Below are 16,782 nucleotides of genomic sequence, written 5' to 3'. Positions count from 1 at the left end.
TTAGTTCTAGAGTAAGAAATTGGAAGAACACCCTAAAGGATGAATCTTTTTTCAAGTAACTTAAAGTTCTTTCTGAAAATGCTCTAATATATCCAATAACAAAAAAAGGCAAAATCCACCATATCCAACATCCAGTCAAGGATTACCATGAACATACACACATACACACAAACAGGAAAATCAAACATATGATTAGGGTAATAATTAATGAATAAAAATCAATCAGAACTGAGATATATGTTAGAATAAGCAAAGAAGTTAATTTATAAGGTTATTATAACCCATTGCCATAGGTACAAAAAGTTAAGAGTCATAGAAGATAAAAAACAAGACCCAAATTAAACTTCTTGAGACAAAAATTGCAACATGTGAAATGAAAATTGCATGGATTGGATTAATTAGATTAGACATTTCAGAAGAAATGATTAATGAACTTGAAGTCACTGCATTTGAATATATCTGAAGTGAAACTCTGAAATATAATGGATTTAAATATTATTAAGAACATAAGTATTTTAGGCCATCTTCAAATAACTGATGACATGCATAATTGGTGTATCTGAAGGAAAAAATGGGTTGTGGAATAAAAAATACTGAAGAAAACATCGCTGAAATATTTCCAAATATGATAAGAATCTATAAAACCACAGAAAGAAGCTCAGTGAAGCTGAAGTTAAAGAAGAATGAAGATAAGTACAAAAAGGCATGTCAAATTTGATTCCTTAAAATCAGTGATAAACAGAAAGTAGTAAAAGTTTCCAGGGAGGGAGATCATTAAGTACAGAGTAATGAAGATAAAGATGACAATAGATTTCTAAAAGGAAACAAAGAGAAAAGACAATGTTAAAACTTCTTTAAGTAAATGAAAGGGGAAAAGTCAACAAAGGATTATATCCAATAAAATTTTTCTCTTAAAAATGTAGATAAAAAAACAATTCTGCTGGTATAAAAAGTTGAAATAATACATTACCACAAAACCCAAATTAAAAGAAACATAAAAGGAATCTTTAAGGAAAAGCATGATGATGTAGGTTGCAAATAATGATATAAATAAAGGAATGAATTTCACCAGAAATGGTGTGTGTGTGCATGTATATATATATCTGTATGTATATATATATATATAATTATTTAGGATTATTATGTTATTAACAATGCTGGAAAAATAATCAATTACATAGAAATAATAAATCAGCTATGGGGTTTAAAATATATATTATTGAAATGCATGATAAATATATTACTATCCAAAGTATAACATAGGAAATGTCTTATACTATATGTGAAATTGTATAATATCAAGTGACATTAGACTATCATGTGTTATGCTTATATATGATAAGCCATAAAGCATAAATCAGCATTTGATAGCAAAGAACTATAGCCAACAAACCAATAAAGGAGGTATATATAGACAATAAAAATGAAGACCTAAATGTGGAGTAAGAGAATAAGTATCAGGTGGACAAAAACAGTAGCAATACGATATAATTACACCTAAATATAGCAATAAACATAGTCAAACAACACAATTAAAAAGCAGACATTCTCTAAGCCCCAATTTTATGATGCCTTCAAAAATACAGTTTAAACATAATGACACATAGATATTCAAAATATAAAAAATAAAATGTAGATGTTAAGAGTAATATGAAGCAGATTTTAGAGCAAAGATTATTTCCAGGCGTAAAGAAGGTAATTCCTTAGCAATTAATGGATCAGTCAAACAAGATAACATAAACATGCTAATTTTTTATACAACAAAATACATAGCTTCTGAATACATGAAGCAAACTGATAGAAATGCATGGAGAAATAGATGTATGAACAATTATAGTAACAGGTTTTTGATTCCTCCCCTCTCTCTGTTAACTCCTGAGGTAAATGATTGTGTTCTGAATGTGGTCAGTCTTTTGAAATTTGAGGAAACTTTACTTTTAGCTCACCACATGGGCTATTTGGTGAATGTTCCATGTGCATTTGAAAATAATATGTAGTAGAAAATTTTGTGGTATGTGTTCTACAATATCAACTAGATCAACTTGATAAATTGTTTTGTTCTAATATATGTTTCCTTAATTTTTATTTTATGCTTTCATGTTTTTATGAGCCATCTCTTAAACTGTTTAAATATGATACCATTTTCCATTTCTCTACTTCATTCTCTTAATTTTTGTTTCATACATTGTCATGCTATGTTTTTTTTGTGTACAAAGTTGTCATGCCATCTTGTTCAATTAATATTTAAAAATGGCATTTTAAATTGTAAATATAAAGATGTCTGTTTGTGTTAGGGCATTGGCCTTCAAATTAGATTGTGCTTGCACATAGTCAGGATATACATTGTTTAGGGTATATTGTAGAAAATATAAATGAACTTGTATTTAAATTTATTTTGCTGTTATTATTTAAAATGATTTCAATGTTACACACTGCTAGCTAAACAATGCATTTCTAAAGTTACAAATATAGATAATGGATAAATGCATACTCATGTATGTTAGATATAGAATCATTTTATTGCAAGTGTTCTGCAATAAAAAACAAAACAAAGCATAAGCTTGTGAAGCATGAGTTTTCATCAATTAATCATGTCAGCACACTGTCATGATAAATACCTTAGAATTAATAACAATGGAATTGATGTTTTACTTAGTGTGAGAGTGTTCCCAATTTATAGATCAAGACACTGAATATGGCAATATGAAATATTGCATAAGTTTTGGATATATTTTTCAAATAAGGCTAATTATTTTTTCACTCAGTAGAGATTACTATGCTTACATCAAGCATTAATGTGGAGGTTCTGGACTCTCATATATAGCAATCCTATATGAAGCTCTACTTAAATTCCCCTTATATTATTTTCTAAGTAAAATAAAACAATGAATCAGAAGCTTTATAATTGATAGGGAGATATATTTACCCTATTTTTGTATTCTTGTCATGAGCATATGAACACCTGCTAACAAATAATCTTAATCCTAAATTTTCTATATGTACCACTGTAAAAAAGTTTGCAAATAATATTTTGTTTTGAGCAAAATGTTTTTATTGAAAATCTGTCCTTCCATATGATGAAAAACAAGATGAAATAATATTGATCTTACCAAGCACACATTCATCTGATGTTCCTGTTTTATTAAGATAAAATATATAATTATTTACATTTTATGTGTAACTTAAAATAATGAATGAGTAAATGAATCTGTTTTATGATTGCATAAATAGAGCAGACAAGGTGAATATATAACTTCTATGATTATATTCTTTTGTTGTAAGGAGAATATTTGGAGAGCAAGCTATTTAACATATAAACTTTTGAAAATAGCTGTAAGCAGTGATGCTTCAGGCATCAGCATATGTGGAATTTTTGGAGGGGAGACCTGAAAATGAAATATGTTTGTGTTGTTTCTATGTGAACACATAATACAATGTGCATCCTTTAGAACTCATGTTAGGAACCCTCAAATTGGAAACAGGCAATAAGGTTAATTTTGAAGCATTTGGTAACTCACCACCACATCAAGGGAATCTCAAAATAATTTTTGTCACTTTCCTGAATAAAGCTTTTTGTATGGAATTCTCTTTAGAACCTCCTTTATATGCTTGTTTCTAAGACTATACAAAACAGGATTCAAGAAATGAAGGACAATAGAATAGAACACAGAGGCAGTGATGTCCAGAATTGTGGGAGATTTAGAGGTTGGCTTCATGTATACAGCAGCTATTGAGCTGACAAAGACACTCACCACAATGATATGAGGAACACAGGTGGAAAAGGCCCTTCTTCACCCTCCTCTTGGAAACTTGAGCACAGTAGAAAATGTGTGAATATAAGACATGATGATGAAGACAAAGCAACCATCAGTAATCACCACTGCACACATAAAAATTAAAATTTCATTGCTTAAAGTGTCAGAGAATGAGAGTTTCAGCAGAGAGCAGATGTCACAGAAGAACTGATGGACCACATTGGACTGATAGAAGGGCAGCCAGAGTGTGTTTCCAGTGTGGAATCCAGAGTTGAGCACACTACTGAGTACAGAGGATATTGTTATCTGGACATGGGCATGCAGGTTCATTATCACTGCATGGGCTGGAAAAGGCCACATAGAAGTCACCAGTAATGATCTTGTGTAGCAAGAGCTCTAGTGTAGCAAATAGATTCACAAGGAAGACCTGAGCTGCATATCCAACCATGGATATCACCCTGTTGTCAAGCAGGAAGATGACACAGTCCTTGGGTACAGTGAAAGAAATGTAACACATGTCCAACACTAACAGATTCCTAAGGAAGAAGTACATGGGAGTATGAAGTTTATTGTCAAGGGTGGCAATGATGGAAGTAAGAAAGTTGCCCATCAGTGTTGCCAAGTACATCAGAAGGAATAGCATAGCATATAAGACTCTGGGCTCCCACACATTAGAAAAACTTGTAAGCAGGAATTTTGTCTCCATGGTGGTTGGGCAGCTCTGAGGAATGTGTTTGGACATAGAGAGACAAAGGAAGATACTTCTTAAACAATATGTACAGCAAAAATGAGGGAAAAATTTAGCCTAGATATATATTTATCCACCAACATTTATCCAATTTTATTCTTTGTATTTCATACTGGTTAGCAGTAAATTACATAGCGTTGTCTTGAACTCCTTTTGTCTTGTTTCTCTGTATTTTACTTCTAGGGTAGGGGTGGCAATAAAGCCAGTTTCATAGAGACTCATAGATTACATGGGCCAGTGGCCAAGGCAAAGGAGAAGATTTGCTGTTTAATGAGTGCAGAGTCTATATGGTGATGAAAAAGTTGGGGTATGAATTTTTATGATGGTAGTAAAATATTTATTTTAAATTGTTTTATTGAGATATGTTCACATAGCATACAATCATCCATAGCATACAATCATTTACAGTACCATCTTATAGTTGTGCATTTATCACCACAATCAATTTTTTAACATTTTCATTCTCCAAAAAATAAAAATAATAAAAATGCAAGTAAAAAAGAACACCCAAAATATCCCATGCCCCATATCCCCGTGACAATATTCATTTAATTTTTTACCCCATTTTTGTGCTTATCTGTTCTTGCAGCGGATACAGGGAGTGTGAAACAGAAGGTTTTCACAATCACCTAGACATCATGTAATCTATATAGTTATACAATCACCTTCAAGAATCAAGGCTACTGAGTGGCAGTTCAATAGTTTCAGGTATTTTTTTCTAGATATTCCAATACATTAAAAACAAAAAGGGATAAATATACAACACATAATAATAATCTTCAGAGAGGATCTCTCAACATCATTTGAAATCTCTCTGTCCTCAAACCTTATTTTGTTTCATTTTTTTCTCTTTCAGTCAAGAAGTCTTTCTCAGCACCACAATGCCAGGTCCAGGCTCATCTCATGTTCCATTTTTCCAGGGGGATTTACACTCCTGAGAGTTATGTTCCACATAGGGAGAAGGGTGGAGAGTTTACCAGATGAGTTCGCTTAGAATGAAAGACCACATCTGAGCACCAAAAACAGTTTTCTGGGAGTGACTCTTAGGCACATCTATAAGTAGTATTTGCCTCTATTTGCAGTAACAAGCTTCATAAGGGCAAACACCAAGATCAAGGTCTTGGCCTTCTAAATTGGTAGTCCCCATTGCTTGTGAGAATATCGGTAATTCCCCAGGTGGGGAAGTTTAATATTTCCACATTTTCCCCCGGGCCCCTCAAGGGAGCTTTGCAAATACATTTTTATTCTCTCCACAAATAATTTTTAGATGTATTGGGACTTCATACTAACCTGTACAAAACTACCAGATCTCACTCCCTATTTAAGATTCCATTTAATGATGGATGTAATTATGATGTTTTAATAAACTGACCATACAAGTGAAATTGCATAATGTGCAACAGAAAGTATAGTTTTTGCCCCAAATAAACATCTCTTCATTTAGTCTCACACAGAAATTGAAGTTTTAAAACAATGTCAATATCATCCTTTACCATTTATTCTGATTTGCCTTAATCCTAACCAGATCCACTTCATCCATAACTCTAATGGAATTCTTAACTCTTTTTTGGCTTTTTTAACAGATGCTGTATGGTGTAATACTGACATTCATAGATGCCAAAATCTAGCTCTTAGTCTAAAGTTTCCACAGTTACCTGAACCTCCAGAGACAGAACAGGTTATACACAAAGAGCTCAGCATCTCAGAAGTTAGAAATAACGTTTACAACTCAAGAATAGATGTGACTGCTGTAAGAGCTTACAATCTAGGGACATATACAAGAAGCCTTCCTCTGACAACCTATGCTCTAAGATTCAATTCTCAGAGTTTGCACGTTATAGTTAGTCCATATTGGTGAGGCATTACAATGTTAGTCTTTTTGTTTCTGGCTTGTTTCACTCAAAATGATGCTCTCAATGTCCTTTCACTTAGTTGCATGCCTCACAACTTCATTTCCTCTTGCAGCCCCTCAATATTCTATTGTATACATACACCAGAGTTCACCATTCTGTTCATTATTTGATGTTCCCTTAGGCCTCCACCATCCATTGCAAATCAAGAATACTGCCTCCCAAACAGCAGTGTGCAAAAGTCCATTCATATCCCTGCTCTCAGTTCTTCCAAGTTTATACACAAAATGGGGTTGTAGTACCTTATGGCAACATGATACTTAGTTTTTTGTGGAACCACCATAATGCTCTCAGGAGGGTTGCAACATTCTATTTCTCCACCAAGAGTGAACAGGTACATCCACCTGTCCACATTTTCTATAGCACTGTATCCCTCTGTTTATTTTTGAGCCTGCAATTTTACAGAGATATGGTCATATAAAATACAATTACCCACAGTGTTCACATTATTATCATAGAGTTGTGCATTCATCACCCTGTTTATTTTTGAGCCTGCAATTTTACAGAGATGTATTCACATAAAGTACAATTACCCACAGTACTCACAGTATCATCATAAAGTTGTGCATTCATCACCATGATAAGTCCTTGAATATATTCATTACTCCAAAAATTAAAATAAGAATAGAAAAAATAAAAATAAAATAAAATAAAGTAAACATTTCAGCCAACAACACTGACACCAAGAATCCCATGCCCCTCCATTATGGCTCCTTAGAGATATTTAGTTTTGGTATATTGTCTTTTTTACAATTAATGGAAGCATAATACAATGCTACTCTTAGCTGTAGAGTCTAGGTTGCTTTGATTATATTTTTCTCAGATACCATCCCATTTTAACTCCTATCAATGTTGACATTCATTTGTTCTACCTCATGTAAAAATATTTTTATTTGAACATTTAATCAATAATATTGACTATTCTAGGTTTCATGAAGTTATATAATCCCAGTCTTTATCTTTTATATTTCCTTCTGGTGACATACATGCCTCTAGCATTCCTCTTTCAATGTACTCACAGTCTTCTTCATTCTGTGTACTTACAGTATTATGCTACCATCACAGAATAATGTGCTATCCATTTCCAGATCTACACAATCAATCCTGTTGAATATTCTATACTTCTTCACCATCAAATGCCAGTTATCAACCCTCTTTCTATCTCCTAATAATCTGTGTTCTCAGCTTTAGCTCTCAAAATTTTCTTATTAATATTAGCTCATATTAGTGTGACCATACAGAATACATTCATTTATTTCTGGCTAATTTCACACAACATAACATCCTCAAGGTTCATCCATGTTGTTATATGCTCCATGACTTATACTATCTTATAGCTGCAAAATATTCCATTGTATCTATATATCACAGATTGTACATCCACTCATGCATTGGTGGACATTTGAGCTGTTCCCATCTCTTGTCAACCATGAATAATACCACTATAAATATCAGTATACAAGTGTCCATTCATATCTTAGTTTTCAGTTCCTCCAAGTATATACCTAGTTATGGAATTGTTGGATCATTATGGCAGTTCTTTACTTTGCTTCCTGTGGAGCCACCACACTGCCTTCCAGAATGGCTGCACCATTCTACATTCCCACCAACATGGAATAAGAATGCCTCTTTCTCCACCATCTCCCAAGGACTTGTAATTTTATGTTATTTTTTATAATGGCCATTCTAATGGGTTTGAGATTATATCTCTTTGTTGTTCTGATTTCTAATTCCCTAACAGCCAGTGGAATTGAGCATCTTTGAATATGCTTATAAGCCATTTGTGTTTCTTCTCCAGAAAAGTGTCTTTCTATATCTTTAACCCATTTTTTAATTGAGTTGTTTCTCTTTTGTCATTGAGTTGTGGGATCTCATTATATATTCTGGATATTAAATGCTTTTCTGATATATATAGTTTCCAATATTGTCTCCCATTGCATAGCATTACTTTTTACTTTCACAACAAATTCCTATGATACAAAAAAGTGTTCAATTTTGAGAAGATCCAATTTATCTACTTCTTTAGTGCTCACACATTTATGTAAGGTCTATGAAACCACATCCTATCACAAGATGCTTAAGATATTTCCCTTAACTTTCATCTAAAAATTTTATGATCTTAGCTCTAATGTATAGGTCTTTGATCCATGTTGAGTTACTTTTTGTATATGATGAGGTATGAGATAAGAGTCCTCTTTGATTCTGTTGGATATGGCTATCCAGTTCCCAAACACCATTGTTTGAAGTGTCAGCTCTTTCCCAGTTGCATGGGTTTGATGCCCTTATCAAAGATAAATTATCTGCAGATGAAACAGTCTATTTCTGAACATCCATATTGACTTCATTGGATTGTATATCTTCTTTTGCCAGTATCATGCTATTTTGACCAAGGGAGCTCTGTTATATACTTTAAAGTCCAAATGTTAGACCTCTGACTTCATCCCTCTTTCTCAAGAAATTTATAACTTTTTGTGGCACCCTGCTCTTCCAAATAAATTTGGTTATTGTTTTTTCTATTTGTGCAAATTAACTTGTTGGGATTTTTTAATTGGTGTTGAATTGAATATATGAATCTCTGTAGTTAGAATTGACATGCTAACTATATTTATACTGCCAATCCATGTCCACAGTATGCCTGTCCTTTATTTTTGGCATTTGTAATATTTTTAGGAATTAACTGTAATTTAATTTGTATAGGTCTTTTGTGGCCTTGGTTAGTTTACTCCTAAGTATTTGCTTACTATTTTGCTATTATAAATGGATTTTTTCTAGATTTCTTCCTCATGATGTTCATTACTAGTGCATGGAAAAACTACTGATTTTTCTTTGTTGATCTTGTACCCTTCCACTTTGCTGCATTCATTCATTAACCCTACCAACTTTGCTTTAGAATTTTTGGGGTTTTGGGCATATAGGATCATGTCTTCTGCAGTGAAAATTTTACTTATTCCTCTCCAATTTGGGTGTCTTTTATTTCTTTTCTTGCCTGATTGTTCTAGCTAGAACATTCAGCACAATGTTGAATAACAATGGTGACAATGACATCTTTTTCTTATTCCTGATATTAGAAGGAAAGTTTTCAGTCTTTCCATATTTTGTATGTTAGCTTTAGGTTTTTTCATATATTGCCTTTATCATACTGAGGAAGGTGCCCTCTATTCATATCATTTTGAGTGTTTTCACCCAGAAAGTTTATAGAATTTTGTCAGATGCCTTTTCTTCATCAATGGAGATGATGTGATTTCTCTATTTTGATTAATTGATGTGCTGTATTACAATAATTGATCTTCTTGTGTTGAACCAGCCTTGCATACCCAGAAAAAATACCACTTGGGCATTGTGATGCTTAGATTCATGTGTCAGTATGGCCAGGTGATGGTGCCCAGGTGTCTGGTCAAGCAAGCACTGACCTAACCATTACTGCAAGGATATTTGTCTCTGGTTAATAAATCAGAAGGCTGGTTTACTAAATCATCAATCAGTTGGCTTCAGCTGTGACTGATTGCAACAACAAAGGCTGTGTCTTCCACAATGAGATAATTTAATCAGATGGATTTCATTGAATTCATGAAAGATTTTTAAGGGAAACAGATAGAAGACCTTCACTTCCTCTTTGGCTAGTCAATGAAGCATTACCTAAGTAGTACATCAAATTTGCTAGTTCATTGCCTGAGGAGTTCATCAAACATTTTCATCAGAGTTGCCAGTTTGCTTCCTGAGGAGTTCATTGAACACCTCCACTGGGTTTGCCAATTTGCTGCTTGCCCAAGAGAATTTGGACACATGCATATTTGGACACATTTACATGCAAAGTTGCATGAGACATTTCTATTAAAATCTTATATTCATAGGTATCTCTTGTTGATTCTGTTTCCCTAGAGAACCCTAACTAATGCAACTTTGGTACCAGGAGTGGTTCTTGAGAAGCAGACTCTTAAAATGGGATTTTACAGTTGCTTTTCTACTCTGATTAGATTCAAAGGCACTAAAGACTCCATTTCCAGTAATCAAGATGGCACTGACAGTCATGGTGTAAGTTGACATGTAGGTACACAAAACATAGCCATTAGATTCTCCTAATCATACCCTTGTATGAAGCAAGGCTCTGGGTGACAGTGTTTTTGACATCTTAACAGAGATTTGCAGAGTTAAGAGGTATAATGATGTTGGCTGGTTGTTCTTACATATGCTGAATAAAGTTATAAGAGAAAGGGATGAGCTAATTACTTCATATTTGAAACTTAAGCACTGTGTGACAGAAGAAATGGTTTCTATTTGTGCCCTGAAAGATAATCTTATTTCCTGTGGCAACAGACTTGAGATTTCTGAAAACCAGACACGGAGTCTCATTGTGTGAGTAGCAGATTTACAATGTAATCTAAAATCTCAACCTCAAATGATGTCTGATGTTAAAGTAAAGGCATTGATTGGAAAAGAATGGGATCCTGAAACTTGGGATGGAGACATACAGATTGATAATGATGGCAGTGAGGACATTGGAGCACTGGATTCTGCTGAGTCTTTGTTAGACACACCTGTAGTTGTCTTTCCTGAGGAAACATTATCCCCACCTCCAGTCTGCCCTGAGGAGATTGCCATCCAACCTCCACCTAAAGGGATGAACCACTCAGTCCCTGCTAAAACTGTAATCATCTTCTCTATGGAAGAAACACTCACTCCTACATTTGGAGTAATTAATCCTGATTCAGGAGATCAAACTGCAATAGAATGTCCTGAGGTAAATGGCTTGAGGAATACAAATAGAAATCTTGAGAATATGTTTGGGAATGGATATTAAATGTATGGGATAATGTTAGAAGAAATATAACATTGTATGAGGCTGAATTTGCTGATATGTGCCCAATAAGCAGAGATTCTGCATTTGATATTGTAGTTTGAGGGGTTAGAAAGGGAATTATCAGTTTGTTTGTGTCATTGGCCTGAAACATGGATCAAAAGGTGGCCAGCACTACCAAAGGTTGAAATGTCAGAAATGCTGTGGTATAATGTAGAGGGGAGGATTCAAAGGCTTACAGAGATTGGAATGTTAGAGTAGGTTTATCATGGAAGATCTGCTCACACACACCTGGAATGTCCAGAGGCACACATTTACCTGGACAATGAGGAAAAATTTGTGAGACTAGCTTGATCATCCCTGAAGAGCTCTGTAGTTGCAGTTCTCCATAGGTCAGATATTATTGTGGGACCTGTGGTGACTGAGCTGAAATTGTTAAACACAGTGGGGATCATTGGATCCAAAATTGGCAGAAGACACATGGCAGCAGTTAATGGCCAAAGATAAGTTAGGCATGATTACCATAATGGAAAACAGGCTTAAAGCAGCAGTCAAAATAGTCTGACTCACAGACACTTGTGGTGTTGGCTAGTAAATCATGGAGTACCTATCAGTAAAATTGATGTGCAGTCTACTAAATTCTTGTTTGATCTGTAAAAGAAGAAGAGTTCTAGGTGAAGTGAACAAAAGTCTACCTTGAATTACAAAAATAGAGAGCCAAGTCCCCTTAATCATTTCCCAGACTTGAGACACTTTACAAGTCCAGAGTCCCTCAATGAGGGGAAGTCTAGCTGCTCTTGGGCAAGGACCCTGTTATACTGTCAAAAATTTATACTCTTAATCTTCCTTCCAGCCTTCACCAGGGGTACCTATAGATTTTCACCATGATAACTGCATTGGGGAAAAGGAAATGCTCGGATATTTTGGGGATTATTAGACATTGGTTTAGAAGTGACAATTTCAGGGGACCAAAAATGTGACTTTTGTCCACTAGTCAGAGTTGGGGCTTATGGAGTTCAGGTGATTGATGCAGCTTTATCTCAGGCCCATCTCATGGTGGGCCCACTGTGTCCCTGGAATCATTCTGTGGTTATTTCCCCAGTGCCAGAATGCATAATTGAAATAGACATACTCAGCAACTGGCAGAATCCTCACCTTGATTCCCTGACTCATGGAGTGAGGTCTATTAAGGTGGGAAAGCCAAGTGGAAGTCTCTACGACTGTCCCTGCCTAGCAAAATAGTAAACTAGAAGCAATACTGGATTGCTGGAGGGATTGCAGAGATTAATGCCTCTCTTAAGGACTTGAAGGATGCAGGGGTGGTGATTCCCACCACATCCCCATTCACCTCTCCTATTTGGCCTGTGCAGAAAGCAGACATGTCTTGGAGGATGACAGTGCATTATTGTAAGCTTAACCATGTGACAACTGCAACTTCAGCTGCTGTTCCTGATGTGATATCACTATTTGAGAAAATCAACATACCCTCTGGTACCTGGTAGGCAGCTACTGATCTGACAAATGTAGCAAATTCTTTTTTCTCAATAGCTGTTAGTAAGAACCACCTGAAATGGTTGGCATTCAGTTGGCAAGTCCAGCAGTATATACTCACTTTGTTACTTCATGGGTATAGCAACTCTCCAGTTATATGTCATAATTTTGTCTGCAGGTGTCTTGATCATTTCTCTCTCCCACAAAACATTACACTGGCCCATTATATTGATGATATCAGGTTGTTTGGACCTAGTGAGAAAGAAGTAACCACTACCCTAGCTTTGTTGGTAAGGTATTTGTGTGGCAGAGGATGGGGGATAAATCCAACAAAAATACAGGGGTCTTACACCTCAGTAAAACTTCTAGGCATCCAGTGGTGTGGGGTATCTTGAGATATCTTTTCTAAGGTGAAAGATAAGCTGTTACATCTGTCCTCTCCTATGACCAATACAGAGGCACAATGCTTAGTTGGCCACTTTGGACTTTGGAGACAACATATTCCTATTTTAGGTGTGCTACTCTGGCCCATTTACTGAGTGACCAGAAAAGCTTCTAGTTTTCAGTGAGGACCAGAGGAAATGAGGCTCTGTGACAGGTCCAGAATGCTGTGCAACTGCTTTGCCACTTGGACCATATGATCCATCTCATCCAATGGTGTTGGAAGTGTCAGTGAGAAATAGAGATGCTGTTTGGGGCCTTTGGCAGGTTCCTATAGGAGAATCACAATGCAGGCCCTTAGGATTTTGGAGTAAAGCCTTCCTATCCTCTACAGATAACTACTCTCCATTTGAGAAACAGCTTTTGGTCTTCTATTGGGCCTTAGAGGAGACAGAATGCTTAACTGTGGGCCACCAAGTTATCATGAGTTATGAGTTACCTATCATGAGATGAGTGTTGTCTGAACTGTCAAGCCATTAAGTTGGGTGTGCAGAGCAGCACTCTATCATAAAATGGAAATGGTATATACAAAATAGAGCTCAATTGGGTCCTGAAGGCACAAGTAAGTTACATGAGGAAGTGGCCCAAATGCCCATGGCCCACACTCCTTCCACGTTAATTTCTCTTTACCAGCCCACAGCTATGGCAGCTTGGGGAGTTCCTTAAAATTATTTGACTGAAGGAGAGAAAACTCAGGTTGGGTATACAGATGTTTCTGCACAATATGCAGGCACCACCTGAAAGTGGATATCTGCAGCACTGTGACCCATTTCTGGGATGTCCCTGAAGGAATGTGGTGAGAGAAATTCTCCCAGTGGGTGGGACCTCAAGCAGTGCACCTGGTTGTTCATTTTGCTTGGAAGGAGAGCTGACCATAGTTGCATTTGTATACTGATTCATGGGCTGTTCCTAATGTTTTGGCTCGATGGTCAGGACTGGGAAGGAACATGATTGGAAAATTCATGATAAGGAAGTCTGGGGAAGAAGTATGTAGATAGAAGTTTCTCAGTGGGCAGAAAACATGAAGATATTTTTGTCACATGTGAATGCTCACCAGAGAGTGACTTCTGCAGAGGAGAATTTTAATAATCAAGTGGATAAGATGACCTATTTGGTGGACACCAATCAGCCTCTTTCCCCAGCCACTTCTGTCATTCTGCAATGGGCTTATGAACAAAGTGGTCATGGTGGTTGTGGTGGAGATTATGCATGGACTCAGCAACATGGACTTCCACTCTTCAAGACTAACCTGGCCACAACCAATGCTGAGTGCCCAATCTGCCAGCAGCGGAGACCAACATTCAGCCCCCAATATGCACCATACCCAAGGTGATCACTCTGCTACCTGGTGGTGGCTTGATTACATTGGACCACTTCCATAGTGGAAGGAGCAGTGATTTGTTCTCAGTGGAATAGATACATACTCTGGGTATTGGTTTTCCTTCCCTACATGAAATGCTTCTGCCAAAACTACCATCTGTTGACTTACAGAATGCCTTTTCCACCATCATGGTATTCCACAAAGCATTGCTTGTGACCAAGGAACCCAATTAACAGCAAATGAACTGAGGGAATGGCCACATGCTCATGGGATTCTCTGGTCTTACCATGTCCCCCAACATCCACAGGCAGCTGGGTTGATAGAATGGTGGAAAGACATGTTGGAGACTGAATCACCATGATAACCACATGGCAATACCTTTCAGGACTGGGTCAGTGGTCTCCAGGAGGCTGTGTATGCTCTAAATCAAAATCCACTATATGGTGCTCTTTGTCCCATAGCCAGGATTCACGGGTCCAGGAATCTAGGCATGGAAACAGGAGTGGAACATCTCACTATCACTCCTAGTGATCCACACAGAAATTTTTTCTTCCTGTTCCAGTAAGCTTAAGCTCTGCTGGTCTATAATTCTTAGTTCCAAAAAGAGGAATGCTTCCACCAGGAAACAGGAAATAATTCCATTGAACTAGTAGTTAAGACTGCCACCTGGTCACTTTGTGATTCTTATGCCTCTGAATCAACAGGCAAGGGAGGGTATTACTCTACTAGCTGGGGTGATTGATCCTGTCTATCAAGGGGAAATAGCACTGTAACTACACAATGGAGGTAAACAAATTTTCCTGGAATACAGGAGATCCTCTAGGGCATCTCTTAGTACCACAATGCCCTATGATTAAAATAAATGGAAAACTGCCACAACCCAGTCCAGTCAAAACTACCAATGGCCAAGAAACTTCAGGTATGGAGGTTTGGGTGACCCCACCAGGCAAGGAAACACGGCCAGCTGAAGTGCTTGCTGAGGGTCAAAGAAACATGGAATGGGTAGTGGAAGAAGGTAGTGATAAATATGAATGATGACCATGTGACCAGTTACAGAAACAAGGACTATGATGGCAAGAATATTTCTTCTTTGTTTTGTTGTGAGTATGTTTGAATTTGTCTGTAAATCAAGTATCTTTGTTTTCTTCTCTATCTTATCCCCTTATAATATGACATCAGCTGTATTCCTCATTTTGCAGTATTTAAGTTAAAGGAAATCAATTTTAAGAGAGTTAGATGTCACCCAAGAAATTACACCCTACCCTATACTGGAGAGATTTATGCGTTTCTTGTTTGCAGGACAGCAAAGCATTGTTAGGCTACATATATGTCTGTTACTGTTCTCAGCTTAGAGATAAAGTATGATTTAAGGTGGTGTGTGTAACTACCAAGTTGACAAGGGATGGACTGTGATAGTTATGTTCATGTGTCTACTTGGCCTGGTGATGGGTCCAGGTGTCTGGTCAAGCAAGCACTGGCCTATCCATTACTGAAGGAAACTTGTGGCTGGTTAATAAACCAGAAGGATGATTTATTAAATCATCAATTAGCTGCAGTTGTGACTGATTACATCAATGAAGGGTGTGTCTTACACAATGAGAGAATTCAATCAGCTGGATTTAATGCAACCAGTTGAATACTTTTAAGGAAACAGAGAGAAGATCTTCACTTCTTCTTCTGCTAGCCAGTGAAGCATTTCCTGAGGAGTTCATTGAACTTGCCAGTTCACTTCCTGAGGATTTCATTGAACATCTTCCTCAGAGTTGCCATTTTGCTGCCTTCCCTATGGAATTTGGACTCATGCACACCAACTGTTGCATGAGACACTTTTATAAAATCTTGTATTTATAGATATCTCTTGTTGATTCTGTTTCTGCAGAGAACCCTCACTAATACAGGAATGTTGCATAATTCCTTTAATGTGCTGCTGGATTTGGTTTATGGGTATTTGTAGAGGCTTTTTGCATCAATATTCATTAAAGGGATTGTTCAATAATTTTCTTTTCTTGCAGTATATTTGCCTGGCTTTGGTATTTGGTTGATGTTGGCTTAGTAGATGAATTAGGTAACTTTCCCTCCTATTGAAATTTTTTAAGAGTTTCAGCAGGATCGATACTAATTCTTTCTTGAATATTTGGTATAATCCACATGTGAAGCCATCTGGTTCTGGGATTTTCTTTCTTGGGAGCTTTGTGATAACTGACTCAATCTCTCCACTTGTGATTGGTTTGTTTAGGTAACCTATTTCTCCTCAAATCAATGTTCATTCATGGTTTTGTAAAAAGTTGTCAATTTCATCTAAGTTTTCTAGTTTCTAAGCA

This window comes from Choloepus didactylus, chromosome 1 (genome assembly GCF_015220235.1).
Source record: "Choloepus didactylus isolate mChoDid1 chromosome 1, mChoDid1.pri, whole genome shotgun sequence".
In the NCBI taxonomy this organism is placed as follows: domain Eukaryota; kingdom Metazoa; phylum Chordata; class Mammalia; order Pilosa; family Megalonychidae; genus Choloepus; species Choloepus didactylus.
Note: the sequence above shows the minus strand (reverse complement) of the source record.